At 45.4% G+C, this 18,252-nt stretch overlaps 1 long non-coding RNA gene across 1 annotated transcript in view; it reads left to right on the plus strand.

The window, feature by feature from the left end:
• Positions 1–18,252, plus strand: part of LOC115082637 — a 44,552-nt gene that overhangs the window by 13,670 nt on the left and 12,630 nt on the right. Inside the window, exon 2 of the long non-coding RNA XR_003854217.1 lies at positions 13,077–13,233. This is a non-coding gene — a long non-coding RNA (uncharacterized LOC115082637). The remainder of the gene's footprint in view (positions 1–13,076; positions 13,234–18,252) is intronic.

The raw sequence follows: 18,252 nt of genomic DNA on the forward strand, positions 1-18,252 counted from the left end.
TTTGTGCACGCCATTGTCCTTAGCTTCTGAGGCAAAGAGTTTATTCAAGTGGGAAGCTGGATGTGCGCCCTGGATCTGAAAGGCATATGCTCATATACCCATTCATCACATAATAGCATCACATACCCATTCATCACATAATAGCATCACATTATAGCATCTCATCTAAATCTGGACTCCCCAGCCATAATCTTGGGAGATTTTAACTTACATGTAGACAAATCCCCTCACTCAACTAACTGCGAAGCTTTCCTCACCGCCATGTCAGCCATGGGATTTAAGCAGTTAATCAACAAACCTACCCACAAAGCGGGTCATACGCTGGATCTCATCTTTACAAACTCAGGCATTTCACACACTGAGCAACCAGTGTGCAAACAAGTCCCTTGGTCAGAACACACCTTAATCTCCACCACCTTCTCATTGTTACAGTCAAGCTACAATCACTGCTCCCAACCAACATTTCTCTACAGGAAAACCTGTTCCTCTGAGCAACTCACCAATCTCCTAGCCCCAGATCTCTCTCTCATTGACGTCTCCACTCCTAAGTCGGCCCTCAAATCCTGGTCCAAAATAACTGAATCAGTAGCAAGCATACTCTGTCCCCTGACAACAAAAAAACTCAAACTCAATGCGACAAAAAGACAACCTTGGTTTAACAAGGAACTTCGAAAACTCAAACATCTACTAAAGCAGAAAATGGCGCAAAGCCCCTTCACCGTCCTCCCTATCTGAATACAAACTCTCCCTCCACCTATACAAGAGCATCACTTTAAAAACAAAAAGGGACTTTTATGCCCTCAAGATCCACAATCTCATCTTCGACTCCAAAGCTCTGTTCACCTATGTTTCCAACCTTACTAAAACCAACACTCCAGACATTCCATTCGACCTAGCCCAGACAAAAGCAGAGGAGTTGGCTCTCTACTTCAGCATAAAAATTACCAACCTGCTGAAACAACTGACACCAAATACGTACCCTCCTGCTAGTACATATCTCCACCCAAACAGACATCTCTTTCAATGACTTTGAGCCCATCACTATTTCAGAGATACAAGCTGTTCTGAAGAAATTGAAACCATCCTCACACCCTTTTGATCAAATCCCATCTAAACTGCTTCTACTAATCCCAGATACAATCTCTAAAGCACTGGCAGACATAAATTGTTCCTTATCCCAGGGTATCTACCCAGATGATCTTAAAATGGCCTCAATCAAACCTCTCCTAAAAAAAACGAACCTTAACACCAGCGATCCCAACAATTTCCGTCCCATCTCCAACCTCCCGTTCATAGCTAAAGTTATGGAAAAATTAGTAAACTCACAATTATCTAATTACATTGAGGATCACCAAATTCTGTTCTCTAATCAATATGGATTTCGCAAAGCATTAAGCATCGAAACATTACTCCTTTCACTTACAGACTTCCTCCTCACCGGCATTGATAAAGGTCACGCTTACTTACTAATCCTTCTCGACCTTTCTGCTGCATTTGATACAGTCAACCACCACATTCTCCTAAATCAGCTGGCAAACATCTGCGTCACAGGCACAGTACTGGCCTGGTTTAAAACCTTCCTGGAGAACAGAGGATTCAAGGTCAAAATTCATAATAAAGAATCCCACTATTATCCATCCTCTCTCGGGGTTCCTCAGGGCTCCTCCCTCTCACCTACGCTCTTTAATGTTTACCTTCTCCCACTCTGCCAATTGCTAACTAAGCTAAACCTGAAACATTTCCTATTCGCAGAAGATGTACAGATTGTGATCCCTGTAAAAGAATCCATTAATAAAACATTAGAATTCTGGGAAAGCTGCCTACTAGAGATCAAAAACCTCCTTACCAGTCTAAACCTAATCCTCAATGCTTCAAAAACTGAATTCCTGCTTAAATCCCCGGAAAACAACATCATCACTTCAAACCCACCAGCCAACCTTCAAACCTCCCATGTAAGAGACCTAGGAGCCATCATAGACAACCGTCTTAACCTAAAATCATTCATCAACCAAACTACCAAAGATTGTTTCCATAAATTACATGTTCTTAAAAGAATTAAGCCACTCTTCCACTCTCAGGACTTCAGAACAATCTTACAAATAATAATCTTCTCTAAGATAGATTATTGTAACTCCATTTTATTAGGTCTCCCTGCATCCCATACCAAACCGCTACAGATGGTTCAGAATACAGCAGCCAGAATTCTGACTAACTCTAGGAGAATTGACCACATCTCCCCAATTCTCAAAGAACTTCATTGGCTGCCAATACACTACAGAATCATGTACAAGGCCATCACCACCATTTACAAAGTCATCCATAACCACGCTCCGCTCAACTTACAAATTCCTTTCAAAAAACATACCTCCTCCAGGCCCATTAGAGAGTCTTATAAAGAATCACTTCATGTTCCACACGCCAAAACGTTTCAACACAAATCCCTTAAAGACAGAGCGTTCTCTATAGCAGGAACTCCATACCATCCGACCTGCGACAGGAACCATGCCTACCAACATTTAGGAAAAGGCTGAAAACATGGCTTTTTAAAAAAGCGTATTCAGACCTCAACTGATCCTTTCCTTCCAGCCATTTATTCAGACATTACACACTTTAACAATCTCCATCACTACATCAAATCTACCACACTGTTATTAATTTTGCATTATTGTAAATAATTTGCCTTCAGTTAATCTCCTCCTTCTCTCCCTTCAGCTCCCAGTTGTGCTCTACCCTGTTTTAATGTAACTGCAATTTTCCAACCATGCACTTGTTATAATTTTTAGTTCTCTGTATATTTCACACCCTGTTAATTGTAAACCGGCATGATGTGACACCTGTCATGAATGCCGGTATAATAACACTAAAATAAATAAATAAATCACTTTCATTTGTAATGGATTTCTTTTACTACTAATACAAGATTCTTTCAGCTGCCCTCAGGTTCTTCATGAAATGCCTAGTGATATTTGCAGCACACCTTCTTTGTCAGGGCATTTCTTTCCTTACCTGGATGGTTAGTGACTAGACCCTCGCCCCCAGGCAGGGGTGCTGGACTCCCTGCAGAAGACAGTCTAGCTCTTTCAGTCTCTGGGGTTCATTATCACCAAGTCAAACCTTGTTTCTACTCTGATAATTAAGTTCATTGGGGCGTAGATAGACTCCCTGGAGGAGAGAACATTCATCCTGTTGTAGTGAGAATTCTGCCTTCAATCGTTATCCAAAACCTACTACAGCAGGATCAAGTTCTGGCCTGAGAAGTGTTGGTTGTCTTGGAACACACGATGGCAGTGATGCATGTGGTTGCCATGATCTGCCTCAACATGCAGATTCTCCAGTAGGCCTCCATGCTCAGTGGGATCAGTTGCTTCAGCCTTTGTCATTCTCTGTGAGGGTCACTACAGACATGAAGGGGTCTCTCCAGTGGTGGCTAGACTCACACGTCCTAAAGATATGGAGGTGGGTCCCCTTCGACTCCTATCTCATTAAGTAATGCTGGCAACAGATGCATCCACCAGGGGATAGGGTGAGCACATAGGATCCTTTCTAATCCAAGGAGTATGATTGTCAACAGAACATCTGTTTCAGATCAATCTCCTTGAGCTATGAGCAGTCAGATGTGCAGTGAGGTTTGGTTTTTTTTACGTCCCCTTCAGGGAAAGAATTCTGATCTAAACAGACAACCAAGTACCAATGTTTTTAATATGAACAAGCAAGGCAGCACAGGTCATGGACCCTCTGCCAGGAAGCTTTAAGAATTTGGGCGTGGTCTTGCATCCACAGAGCCTTCCTATAAGCAACCTACCTTCCTGGGATTGCCTCAGCAGAGTATTTCTTCCCACAAGCTCTAGACCAAACAGTGGCAGATTGTTTGACCTCTGGGGTTGCCCATTGATCAACTTGTTCAAATTTGAGAACAGTAGTAAGTAGAAAAATGTTGCTCCATTCTTCAAAGCAAGTTCAGGTTCATGTTGGATGCTTTTCTGCTCGATTGGGATGCAGATCTGCTGTATGCTGTAGAACCAGGCACCTGATCCTCATTGTTTCAGCATGGTCAAGGCTAGTATGTTTCTCTTATTTGTTTAGGTTGTCAATCAGCCCTCCGATCCCTCTGGGATCTGATCAGATTTTGGTAATTCAAGAGGAGGGTAGTCTATCATCTGAACTTTCTCTCTTTCAACTTGATGGCATGGATATTGAGTGCTCACTAGTTTCCTTGCTATCTGTTTTAAGTAAGTGTAAATCTGGAAGACGTACTAGAGCAAATTGACAAATTAAATAGTAGCAAATCACTAGGACCAGACAGTATTCACCCCAGATTTCTTAAGGAACTCAAATCTGAAATTGCAGACCTACTACTAGCAGTCTGTAACCTATCATTCAATTCTGCCTCTATACCTGCAGATTAGAGGGTAGAAAATGTAATACCTTTCCAAAAGTGTTGTAGAGGCAACCCGAGCCACTAGACTGGTGAGCCTGACATCAATGCCGCAGAAGGAGACTTTTGTTAGTCCGGAATCAATGCACTAGTTCAGGTTTGGCCGATGGAGGAGAGGTTATAAGTGTTTCCTTCTTGGCCCATGATAGGGTGATTCAGAGGACTGCAGGTCATATAGGACTAGTACATTCATTGGCAGCAGACTGGCCATGCCAGCCATGGTATGCAGATCTCAGGTGTCTGCTGCTCTCTGCGACTTCCGCCTCACAGGGAGTTGCTTTGCTAGGGTCCGGTGTTTCACTAAAATCTGGATTGATTTTTTTTGTCTTACGGCTTGTCCCTTGAGAGAGGGCATATTTGATGAAGAGAGGTTACGCTCAGAAAGTAGTGGCTACTCACAAAGGGTTAGAAAATGTTCTACTTCCTTAGCTTGTGTATATTTGGAGGGGGTTCAAGACTGGTGCTTTTGGTACATCACTGTGTTTCATGGAACGCATCTATTCCAATGATAGATTTTTTTATAGGAAGGCCTCTCTGAAGACTTGGCTTTTAATATCTTAAAGGTGCAAGTGGCGGCCCTTTCTTGTTATAGAGGTCACTGAAAGGGTGGTGGATGCCTGGAATGCCCTTCTGGAAGAGGTGATGAGAACAAAAACAAACGAATTCAAAAGGTAATGGGATAAACACTGTGTATCCATAAGGGCTAGAGGATGGAAATGTAGGAAAGGGTGCAAGGCAGTAACTTGCACACAGTGGCAATTACTTCCCTTAACAGAAAGCACAGGGATTACTACTCTTAACCGGTTAGCCTTGATCTTTGTGTTGCAACTGGAACATAACTCTCTGCTTTGACAGCGGGGGTAAAAGGGGAATTGGTTTCAGAATAGCCAATGCTGGGCCCTGACAATTATAGTCTGGGGTACTGGTACACAGACATTAGGGATAAAGCATAGGACTGCTTCTACAGCCAAGTCCAATAGCAAAACACGCTCAAGCATCATTGTCTGAATTATCAAGAAGGCTGCTCACCCTGTAAAAATGTTAGCAGTAATTGTGTTATGGGTTTGATAGTTGCTTGGTTTTGATTGTAAATGTTGCTACCCTTAACCTAAGGCGTGGAGGTAACCTGCACAGAGCAACATTACTACCATAAAAAACGTGCTGGTCAGCGTTGATGGAATGTTACTGTGTGTTCAGGGTAGGCCTCTGTCCTCTTATCTGTATGTTTCTTGGTTCTTGCAAAGCATTGAGAGATACAGCTTCTGCTCAGGATTCCAGTTTGCTTTGGGATCTGAACTTAGTCTTGTCATTTTTGGCAGGATCACAGTTTGCTCCCCTTAAGGCTATTTCCTTCAAATTGCTTACTTCAAAGATAGTTGCTATTTGTTTGGCTTGGAAAATATTGGAATTGCAGATGCTTTTCTAAAGGGTAGAGGTGGCCAACTCTGGTCCTCAAGAGCTGCAAACAGGCCAGGTTTTCAGGATATTTAGAATAAATATGCATGAGATGGATTTGCATGCACTGCTCCATTATATGCTAATCTATCTTAATGCACATTCATTGTGGATATCCTGGAAATCTGGTCTGTTTGTGGCTCTTGAGGACCAGAGTTGGCCACCCTACTGTAGGGAGACCACCTTTTTAGTTACCAAGGATAGGGTCCAACTTTGTGTAGTTTCTTCCGCAGATGGTTTCGGACTTTGCCTTCGTTTAGTAGGCTGACGGATTCTGAAGACACTTCACCTTTCTTCACTTCTGGGACATGAGAAGACATCTTTTAAGGTACCTTAAGGTCACTAGCATTTCCAGGAAATCTGATCATCCTTTTGTCCTGTGTGATGGTGTGTAGAAAGGTGATGCAGCCTCAAGGGCTATGGTAGCATGCTGGATTAAAGAAGTGATTATAGTAATTTTTATGGACTCTGGTACCCCTTTGCTGAAGCAGGTACTGGCTCATTCCACGAGGGCACAGGCCTTGCGGGCAGAGTTGCAATTAGTCTCCCTGTTGGAGATACGTAAAACGGCAACTTGGTCTTCCTTACATACCTCTCTAAGCATTACCATCTGGATGTCAGGGTTTGAGAGGAAGCCTCCTTCACCTTGGCGTTGTTACGAGAGTCTTGGGCAATACCCTGTCTTATTAGGGAGTAGATTGGGTACATCCCACTCATGAACTGGTCTGAATGGATGAAGAGGAAGGTGAAATTACTGCTTACGTGATAATTTCCTTTCTTTGAATACAGCCTGATCAGTCCAGAACCCTCCTTATGCTGCTGGTATTCTCACTTCCTACCTTTTTTGGCATTGCAGAAGTATTTTTCAGGCATATGAGCAGAGTTGGAAGCTCCATGGATGTATATACTTTGCTGCCAGTGAGTATTTTTTTATTGCACTGTTGTAAATGCTGCCTTGTTTCTCCCTCCCTATTCTTTTGGAAGTCCATTGGTTAAAAATAAAGTGGAGAGAGGGGATTATAATTTAATTTTCTCACAGGACAAGCAGGATGGTAGTCCTCACATATGGGTGACATCACAGGATGGAGCCTTGTACGGAAAACTCTTCCGTCAAAATCTCTATAAAGCTTCGACTCACACTGGCACACTGAGTGCACTGAGCATGCTCAGCCTGCAACCATCCCCTTGACCACAGGTGTCTCCCTCAGTCTTCTTTTTTCCGCTCTGCAGTAAGCATAGTGGTTAGGAGCTCTGTGAAAAATTCTAACACTTTTTCCTTACAGAAACACTTAAACTTTTACTTCACAAACACTTTTTCCCTGCACGGGTCTCCCTTTACATACATTTATTCGACGCTCGGTGAGTACTATGCCCTGTTTTTTGGTCGGTTCATGTCACCTCCCTGGCCATCCAACAGACTGCGGCCTTCCTTCTCCCTATGTTTTCATAGTTAGCCACACATAGCCTGCGAGTGTCCCTCTGTGACACTCTGCCTGGTTATTAGCGCCCGTGGGACAGGGACTTCCACGGTTTCCATTGCCGCCAGGACCTCTGTCGAATCCAGGTCCTTCGATTTCCTTGGTACCCTTGCGTAATCTATGCCCCCATCGCTACCGTCGGTACCCCCTTCCAGACCGTCCTGCATTCTTCGATGCCATCGGTACCCCTCCCCCACGGTACATTGATGCCATCGATCCCTGCATCGATTCTATGTGCCATCTATGTTTTTCATCCATGGCACTGGTTTTTCCTTGGGTTTCATCGATGCCATCACTACCCGGATGGATGCCGTCTATGCACACCCTTGTGTCATCAGTGCCATCAATGCCCGGGTCGATGCCATCGTCATCCATGGCACCTCCATCGATGCCATTGTTTATTTTATTGCTGCCATCGATGCCCTTGTCTATTTTATCGGTGCCATCGATGCCCTCATCTCTTCCGTCGGTGCCATAGTCTGTGCCCGGGTCGATGGTGCCATCTGTTCCATTGGTGCCCATGCTGGTACCACCGATGCAGTCAACGTTCCTATCAATGTGGTCATCGACTTCTCCGATGCTGGCATCATTTTTTCCGATGCCAACGATGTTTTTCGATTTCTCGATGCCACATCGTTTCCATAGATACCTATGCCGATGCCATCAGTGCTTTCATCACTGTTACCCTTGCTCTGCCTGGGTCATCGACGTTTTTAGATATATATATTTTTGACGATGCCCTCGAGGCCGCTTCGGCCGCCATTGACACTATCAATACCGACATAGCAGCTCCACGTAATGCCCTCGCCTAAACACAGTGCTCCATGCTTTGGGTTCTTATTAAAGCTCCATATTAGCCTACGACACTACATAGTGTCAGGAGCAGTGCAGGCATGCTGACAGTCCATCAACATTCACCATCCAAGACTGTGAGGGCATACACCTCGGTGCTGGGGAAAGACCGGGCCGAGCACCGTGGCACTCATTGTCACCAGCACGATGACCGTCCTCCACCGACGCCATCCAGCACATTGGTGCTATCCTTCTCGGTGCTGGAGAATGCCCGGGCCGAGCAACATCACCACTGCCATCACCACTGTTCCACACAGTGCTGGCAGTCCTTTGTGCTCCAGAAACACCGGAGCGAGTTCCAAAGAATTCTGGACTGGCGTCACGAGACATCGAGCCGCTGCTCCAAGGGCTGGGTTCACGAGTCAAAAATGTCTCCCCTGTACCTGAGGCGTTCCCCACAGACACCGGTGCGGGGTTCTGTACCTCCACAAATTAATGTGGTAGCGACAGACATGCTCAGCCTGGACTCCTCTGTACCTGCGCCACCATACCAGGTTACAGAGTTGAGTCGGACGTCTACATCCACCAGGCTGTCCCTCGATGACTCCTGAAATCCACGGAGCCATCCATCTTCACCGGCTTGTCCTTCTGTGATCCACGACGGATGGTAAGTGCTCTACTTAATCCTGCTTCAGCAACAATCCCATTGATACCTGTTCTCTAAACTGGACCATATGGTTCGATGGGTTCTAGGTTGTCTGGCCTTCCAAGAGCCGTATTAGTGTCACATTTCGCTATTGCCAGCTATGTTGGACACAATACCAAGAGAACCTCTCTACCAATCATTTGGGATTACATCAGGACATTCTCTCGTTGTTAGCAATGGGACACTGTACTGATTAATACTTTGCTATCTGGTTCCTAATTAAGGACCGAAATTCCAGATGCTTTCACTGACTTGCTAAACACGAGATTCAGCAAACACTGTCTCAATTGCAAGTCCACCTCAATACCTGGCGACAGGTCTCGACGTTTTCTTGTATAGCACACACAAATGCGGGTACGACTTTTACCGCTCATACTCCCGTGGGAGATTACATGATATCCTGATTATGTCAGCCCCACCAGTTGGACACCACCTGGTCTCTCAACTTGCCGGATATCAGAGCGGCCACCCCACTTTGTACCAAGGTTCAGGGTACAGTCCCCCAGACGCTTCAAAGTGCAGAGGGGGGTGGGGGGTGGGTGGGGGAGTTTTAATCTCACTATTCTTTCTTTCAACAGAAAGTAGTTACTCTCTGCCCATCCTGGATCTCAGAAATATCATCTTTCTTCAGAAGGGACAGGTAAAATGGTGTGTCTAGTCACCATGCTTCCATATCGCAGTAAGTAGATTGCCTCTAATCTTTCTAGTACTTCATGGTGAGTCAACAATATTACAATCCCAAGCTCTGCCGGTTGCACCAGCTTCGGCAACTTGGGTATTTCATTAAATCCCTATCGGTGACTGCTGTTTCTCTACGGAGTACAACATCAGTCATGCTTTTCCTTGCATGGACAGCTGCATAACCACAGTCAATCCAAGCAAGGAGCTCTAACTTCTTCATGACTCACTATAAATCTACTACCTGGGATTGCTGTCACTGCCATAAATCCCTTACAGAACACTTCCGGACACCACAGTCACAACAACCTTCCTGTCCAGCAACCGCGCAGACATTCTAACAAATTCCTATATGTCCCTGCGTGCATTTTCCATAACTTCAGCCCCTCAATTCTTTCATTGTCGGGCCATGGGGTTTTTTCACTATGCACTTTCCTCATAGATCCAAAATTGCTATGGGTTAGGTTCAGTGAAATGTCGTCATCAGTGGGTCTAAGCTGTTCAATTGCTTTCGTCCCTCATCCATATTGCAGATCTAGAACCAAAACCTAGCCTGGTCCTGCTAATGCTCGCATTTACTCAGGGTTGTAAAGTTTGACCTAACATCTTCTCAACCCAATATGCGTCTATTCCGCTCCAGGCACAGTTTCACGTGAACTTTCTGGAGCTTGTAGCCATGAGTTATGCCCTTATGCCTTCTGATACTGCCTCTGTAACAAATCTTTGTGCATACAGACAGCATAGGGACAATGTGCTTTTCCAACACACAAGTAAGCATAACCACTTAGCTGATCTGCTAGGAAGCGCTGCAGCTCTACCCTTGGCCCTTGCTCGCTCCATGCATCCTCGGGCCACTGAGATAACAGACTTACTGAACGCACTAACAGACCTTCCCCATATAGGTTTCCATCCTCTCGAATGGTCTCGGACTGCATGTGTAGCGAGAGAAATCTTCTAGCGCTGAGGTCAACCATCGAACCGTACGGTGCACGGATTCTCCTCCCTACACATGTTTCCAATGCGTTCCCCTAGGCGCCTTTGTTCCATCAAGGCCCTCTTATGTGTCTCTTCTGCTGCCTCTCATAGCCAGCACTCTTCTAATGCTGAAACAGGACGGGGTTCACTGTTCCTCAGACCCACATCCTGGCCGAGACCAGTATGCTTCCCATACTTCTCAGTCTATCACACCAGTAACCAATTCGCCTTTTCACAAGTCATTCTCATATCATAGACTCACTGTTCTCAGGTGCTGATAGCGTCACAAAAACCCTTCCACACCCAAATCCTACCATTCAAAATGGCATGATTTACCACATGACGCTTACAAAAGGTTTTTACCCTTTTTCTTTTATGTACACCACTCTTTTTTTCTTACTCCCTCGGATTCTGCTCCCCAGACATCCTTCACATGGGTAAACCTCTGTTCCAATTGGCGTACCACTTGGGAGTGGGGATACCCGATTAACGATCAACTCCTTCTGAGTCAGCTTACCATGGATTATCCACTGATAAAGCCGCCTCTGTTTTCACTAGTCACGGAATGGGACATGTAATTGGTGCTTACAAGACTCGTACGTTCTCCGTTCGAGCCTTTCTGTTTCTCTCACTTAACAGTCTGCATGGGGAACTCTTTCCCTCATAGACATCACTTCTACCAACAGGGTCAGTGAGTTACACACCTTGTTACATACTCACCCGACCCTGCGTCCCTCCGAGACAGAGTGATTTTACGTTTCAACTTCATATCCTTAAGGTAGACGTTGCATCTCACCTTACTCAGAATATACTCTGCTCACTTTCCCCAACACCCCTCTCTCACCAAATCGAGAGGGTTTTTTTCCACTTCTTGGACTGTAATAGTGCACTTGCATTTTATCTAGACCGCACTATACTCCATAGGAATTCCACCTAACTCTTTCCTTCTGTGGCAAGAGCCAAGCTGCGAGTTCCAGTGGGCAAACAGACCTATTCCTTCTAATTTACGGTCTGTATTTCTTTTTCCTACCAACAAGCAAGCATTTCACTACAACACTGTGTGTAATCACACTCTGTTGCGTTCGTCCCAGCCGCCATAGCTTACCTTCAGCCGCTGCTGCTTGTACATGTTTATCAGGCTGCGACCTGGAGCTCTCTCCATACCTTCGCAGCCATTATTGCTTAGATACATGCTCCATGTTTGACCAGTCTGTCTACTCCTATTCTTTTCGGTTTAACTATCCAACATCCTTCCACCAACCCGTTAAGGGTTTCAGGATGCCCTCCGCTCCAAATTCCACCCCCGTCATTGTGCCTTTTGCGCGTCTTGGGTGCATTTGGTGCACTCTCGGGCATCCTCAGCTCGGTACTCACCCATATGTGAGGACTACCATCCTGCTTGTCCTGTGAGAAAGCAAATGTTGCTTACCTGTAACAGGTGTTCTCACAGGACAGCAGGATGTTAGTCCTCACGAAACCCACCCGCTACCCCACGGAGTTGGGTCTGTATACGTTTTTACTTTTATTTTAGTTATGCTTGCGCTTTTAGCTATAAGACGAAACTGAGGGAGACACCTGTGGTCGCAGGGATGGTTGCAGGCTGAGCATACTCAGTGCACTCAGTGTGCCAGTGTCAGTCGAAGCTTTATAGAGACTTTGACGGAAGAGTTTTCCGAACAGGGCTCCATCCTGTGATGTCACCCATATGTGAGGACTAACATCCTGCTGTCCTATGAGAACACCTGTTACAGGTAAGCAACATTTGCTATATTAAAGTTGTCCATAGTGTCAGCATGAAGGTGTATAAGAAGTGACAACAGTGAGTCTGATCTCTGTCCTCTGGTTGGTGTGCATAACCCAACCAGCAGATTTGACTGTGTTTAAGGAAAGGAAATTATCAGGTAAGAAGTAATTTAACCTTTTTCTGCATTGTTTAAGCCAATTAGGTTTTGTCCAGGTTACTACTGAACTGCTGGAAGCCTGGAGGTAAGCTCAATCTTCCACACTGAAGCTGCTCCCAGCTAGAATTTCAGGTGCCAACCTGAAGCCTTGTCTTTAAATAGGGCCAAATGTGTTCAATTGATAAACACCAATATTTTTGAATATTTTTGTGCTGAATTTCAAAGTACATAAAACATGTCTACTAAATTTAGCCCAATGGAATTTTCCTTTTATCATAATTGTCAGCCTTGATCTTGAAAGGTGATTCATAGAAGTTGAATAAGTGGCAGTAGGGAAAATTCCTGTGAATAATGTATAATGTTATAGGTATTCCTTAAGTTCTGCTTATGTGGACATTAAGTAGCTTGTAGTAAGCCTTAACATAGCTTCTTTTTCTCAAGAAGTCAGCAAGATTTGGATGGAATTAGCTTCTGTGAAAGCAGTTAAACCAGATATTCCAGTTGCTTCAAGAGTGTTTAAAAAGCCTCTGTGTTCTGGTTTTGGAAGGGCTTGAACTAACATCTTTTATTAAACTTCTACAGTGGTAAATAGAGCTGCTAAATTAGATTGACAAAATATTGCAACATTTATAAAACGTATGTCTGGTTTTCATCAGGAATCCACATCTCCTCCAGTTGTTTCACCACAAGAATCACCACCAACTTCTCCACACACATGGAGGAAACACAATCGTCATCCTAGCGGAGGAAGTAATGAACGACCTGTTACTGGTTCTGGGCCCTTTTGGACTCCATTTAGTGAAGCACAGACGGGTATGTATGTATTTATTTATTTATTTATTTTTTGCTGTTATGCTTAAATAAGGTGAGATTAAAATATAGGTTAGTCTTTTTTTTTTTTTTAATCTTTCCTGGAAATGAAGGAAAGAAATAAAGGGAAGATGCTAGGTATATTTGTAGAATATTAACAGCATAAAATGAGGCACTATATCTGGCTTTTGACAGGATCAGTTTATTAAATGTGACAGGATCAATGATCACTCTTGCTTCCATTTTTAAAGTACCTGAAGGGAGCTGACTTTCTCCCAGGACAAGCAGGATGGTAGTCCTCACATGTGGGTGACATCACTGGATGGAGCCCTATCACGGAAATCTTTTCTATCAAAGTTTCTAGAACTTTTGACTGGCACACTGAGCATGCCATGATCCCTGCAGCCACAGGGGTCTCCCTTCAGGCTCTTTTTTTTTTGTTTTTTTCTGCGCTGCAGTTTGCCTCGCGGTTAGGAGCTCTGTGAGAATTTCTCTCTCAATTTTCCTCACGGAAAAAATTAATATTTTACTTCAAAAAACTTTCCCTCATAGGGGTCTCCCATTGGGATAGTGTTTTTCCATTGTTCGGTGAGTAAGTTCACTTTTCCCGGCCTATTCCCGTTCTCATCTTTTTGGGTTTCCGTAGGCCATAGACCGTTTTTGGGCCTAAACTCTGCCATTATGGCAACAGGTTTCCGAAAATGTCCGGAGTGCCCCTGAATCATGTCGATTACCGACCCCACATGATGTCTATGTGCTGTGCCTCGGCTCATCACACGACGTGTCTAACTGCCCAAGTTGTGCCCAGATGACTGCGAAGAGCAGGCAGGCTCGCCTCGACAAGATGGAGACCGTTCAAAATCAAGTTGACTCCATCGACGTCCACCCAGTCGTCACCGACAGGACCATCGAAAAAGCTAGTCATAAAACCTTGCCGGGAGCACCAGGGCAGCGGTGACCGTCCGTCACTGACTCCGTCTAAGGCATCCACATCATCTACCTCTGTGCTGGGGAAAGACCGGACCGAACATAGAAATGACGGCAGAAGAAGACCAAACGGCCCATCCAGTCTGCCCAGCAAGCTTCGCACTTTTTTTTTTTCTCATACTTATCTGTTGCTCTTAGTAACCTTTTGGTTCTATTTCCCTTCCACCCCCACCATTAATGTAGAGAGCAGTGTTGGAACTGCATCTAAGAGATATATCTAGCTTAATTAGTTAGGGGTAGTAACTGCTGCAATAAGCAAGCTACACCCATGCACCGAGGGAAGCACCAACACCGGCACAGACGAGAGTAGACTCCCGGTGCCGGAACCGACCCTGCATCGGCTTCGATGGCTATCGAGCCACTTGTGAAGAAGACACAGGTAGAGAAGCCTCCAACACCCTCTCCACCCGAAAAACCAAGGTGATCCCCACAGATATCGGTGCTGGGTACTGAGCCCCCACAAGTCTGTGTGGAGGTGCCAGTAGTGCCAAGCCTGCCACCCCATGTAGCTGCGATATCTACAACGGCTTTCAGGGAGGAACTGGACGGTTTCATCCTCCAGGCAGTGCTCGATGCTCTCCGAGACCTACAGCTATCTATGCCGGCCCCCATACCAACACTGGAGCCATTGATATTGGCACCGTTGCTAACCAGGCTGGATATACTCATCGGTGCCTTTCCAACACAACCCAGGCCACCTATGCCAAAGCAACCTGCAAAGCCTCTGAAATCCCTGATTCCCATTCTGGGGTCCTCAGATGATGAAGGCACGGATTCCAGTTCTCTGTCCATCAGGGCTTTCGGGACTGAGAACCCCTCGTTTTCCATCGATGCCTCCGGTGCCACCAAAACCCGCATCGGTGCCACAGCATTTTCCATCGAGGCCATCGAAGGATCCATCGGTGCCTACCCGTCCTACCGTACCTATCTTCTTCCCTCCTTCAGGATCTCGACAAGAGACCTTTTCTGACACATGGATACATGGACACATGTTGACACCAACACATCCACAGAGGATATTTTATCAGAACCATCTCCTCCAGGAGAAAATCTCTGCCAGAGGATATCTCCTTTGCCAATTTTAATAGGGAGATGTCAGATACAATTCCCTTTTGAACTTATTACAAAAGAGGACACACGCCATAAAACATTAGAGGTTCTCCAATTTGTGGATGCACCAAAAAAAGTGATAGCTATACCAGTACACAAAGTGCTAGTATATCTGAAACATCGTCTCTGGGAACAAGAGGACAGATGCGACTTATCTTGTCAAACATATTCCTGGTTTCCAAAAACCACAACTGCCCTATCAGTTGGTGGTGGTTGAGTCTGCACAAAAGAAGGCCAGAAGACTGCGACCACACTCTTCAACACCTCCTGGCAAGGACCAAAAATTCCTTGATATCTTAAATCGTAAGATGTTTCAAGGTTCTATGCTAGTGTCATGCATAGCTGCATACCAACTTTACATGACACAGTATCAAAGAAATCTCTGGAAGCTGGTTCAGGGAATAGCAGACTCTCTTCCCCAACAGCAACAAGATAGTCTCAACGCCATACTACATAAAGGCCTTGAGGCTGGCAAACATGAGGTTCGTGCTGCGTACGACTCCTTTGAAACAGCTTCTCGCATGTTAGCGACAGGAATCAGTGCTAGGAGGTGGGCTTGGCTAAAAGCCTCTGACTTGAGACCTGAAGTCCAAGACAAACTTGCCGATTTGCCATGTACCGGTGAAAACCTATTCGGCGACAAGATACAATATGCAGTGGCTCAATTAAAAGACCATAATAAGACCCTGCGACAATTATCCACAGAAACTACCGAGGCCCCTTCTGCACGAAGATCCACTAGAAGGGACCCTAGGAAACAATTTTATTGCCCATGCAGATACTACCAATCTGCATCTCGCGTGAGGCCAACCAGGCCGTCTCAGAAAACACATCCTCAACAGCCCAAGACATCCAGGCTTCAGCCACCACCGCAAACAGGCCAGGCCTCTGGATTTTGAGGCATATCCTGAGAACAGCAGTCCCTCCATAAATCCAAAACCAAATTTGCCAGTAGGAGGTCGAATTCGCCACTTCATGACCAATTGGCTCAACATAACCACAGACCAATGGGTTATAACCATCATAACCTAGGGATACCATCTAAACTTCCTCATGGTACCCCCGGAGTTACCACCAAATCCTCTGTGGATGCAAGAAGATCACAAAGGTCTTCTAGATGAAAAGAAAAATTCAGAATGGTATCTTTGGGCACCATGCTTCTCTTTCTGCAAAAAGGAGATTGGCTCTGTTCTCTGAATCTTCAAGACCCTTACACCCACATTCCAATATCCCCACATTACTGCAGGTACCTGCATTTTCTAGTGGGACAACACTTATAGTACCAGGTCCTGCCTTTTGGACTTGCCTTGGCACCCCGTGTATTTACAAAGTGCCTAGCAGTGGCTGCGGCCCATCTACACAAGAAAAGCAGACACATTTTTCCTTACCAGGATGACTGGCTCATCAAGAGCCAATCCAAGCAAGGAGCTCTCGATGCTCTCAAGCTCACTTGTCAATCTGCTACACTCTTTGGGATTTCTCATCAACTACCAAAAATCCCAACTGACTCAATCTCACCTCCTGACTTTCATTGGAGCAGATTTGGACACCAAATGTGCGCAGACACTCTCCAGACTCGCTGTATCTCTGCACACAAAGAAAACAGCCTCAGCCCATCAATTCTTAAAGTTGCTGGGACACATTGCTTCCAAGGCCCATGTCACTCCTGTGGCCAGACTGGCCATGAGAATAACTCAATGGACTTTGAAATTTCAATGGCTCCAAGCCATTCAACCACTTTCATCCCAGATTAAAGTAACCCACCAGTTACATTTCTCGCCTCTCTGGTGGACGAACAAAGTCAGCTTGCTAAACAGGTCTACCTTTTCAGCAACCCGTTCCACTGATAACTTTGACCACAGACGAATCCACCTTGGGTTCGGGAGCTCATATGAACAATCTTCAAACGTAAGGTACTTGGACACAGCTTGAAGCAACATTGCAGATCAACTTCCTAGAGCTTTGAGCTATTACATTATGCTCTATATGCGTTCAAGGACTGCCTTTCATACAAGACTGTTCTCATACAAACAGACAGCACAGTTGCAATGTGGTACTTGAACAAGCAGGGCGGCACACGTTTTTATCTCCTCTGCCAAGAAGCCGCGCAGATCTGGGACTGGGCCCTTGCACACTCCATGTATCTACAGGCCACTTATCTGGCAGGCATGCAGAATGCAGTAGCAGATCACTTCAGCCGACAGTTCCATCCACACGAATGGTCTCTGGATCCTGGGGTAACGACCAGAATCTTCCAACGCTGGGGTCAACCAACAGTAGACCTCTTTGCATCTGAACCAAATCACAACGTGCACAGATTCTACTCCCTGCACAGGCAACAAAACAAGTTAACCATGGACGCATTCGCTCACCCCTGGAACACAGGCCTTCTATACGCGTATCCCCCGATACCACTGATAGCCAAAACTCTTGTGAAACTACAACAGGACAAAGGTCAATGATACTCATAGCCCCGTATTGGCCTCGAAGCATGGTTTCCCATGCTTTTCGACCTCTCAGAGAACCCATTCGCCTTGGCACAGCGCCCCCTCTCATAACAGAGCCCCAGGGTATGTTACGCCATCCGAACCTTCAGACACTATCCCTCATAGCCTGGATGTTGAAAGCTTGATCCTCCAACTGCTCAACCTTTCAACTGTCTCTCGTGCTTGTAGCCTCACGAAAGCCTTCCATGTGAAAATCCTATCGTTCTAAGTGGAAAAGATTCACCACGTGGTGCACGCAAAAAGGTATTGACCCCTTTTCCTGCCCCACACCATCTCTATTAGACTATCTCTGGCACCTTTCAGACTCTGGTCTCCAGACTTCTTCGAAGAGGGTACAGCTAAGTGCCATATCACTTAGGTGGTACCCTCTTTCAATGCATATCCAGCATAGCTCTCTGCTTCAACGGCAGGGGAGAAA

This window comes from Rhinatrema bivittatum, unplaced genomic scaffold (genome assembly GCF_901001135.1).
Source record: "Rhinatrema bivittatum unplaced genomic scaffold, aRhiBiv1.1, whole genome shotgun sequence".
NCBI lineage: Eukaryota > Metazoa > Chordata > Amphibia > Gymnophiona > Rhinatrematidae > Rhinatrema > Rhinatrema bivittatum.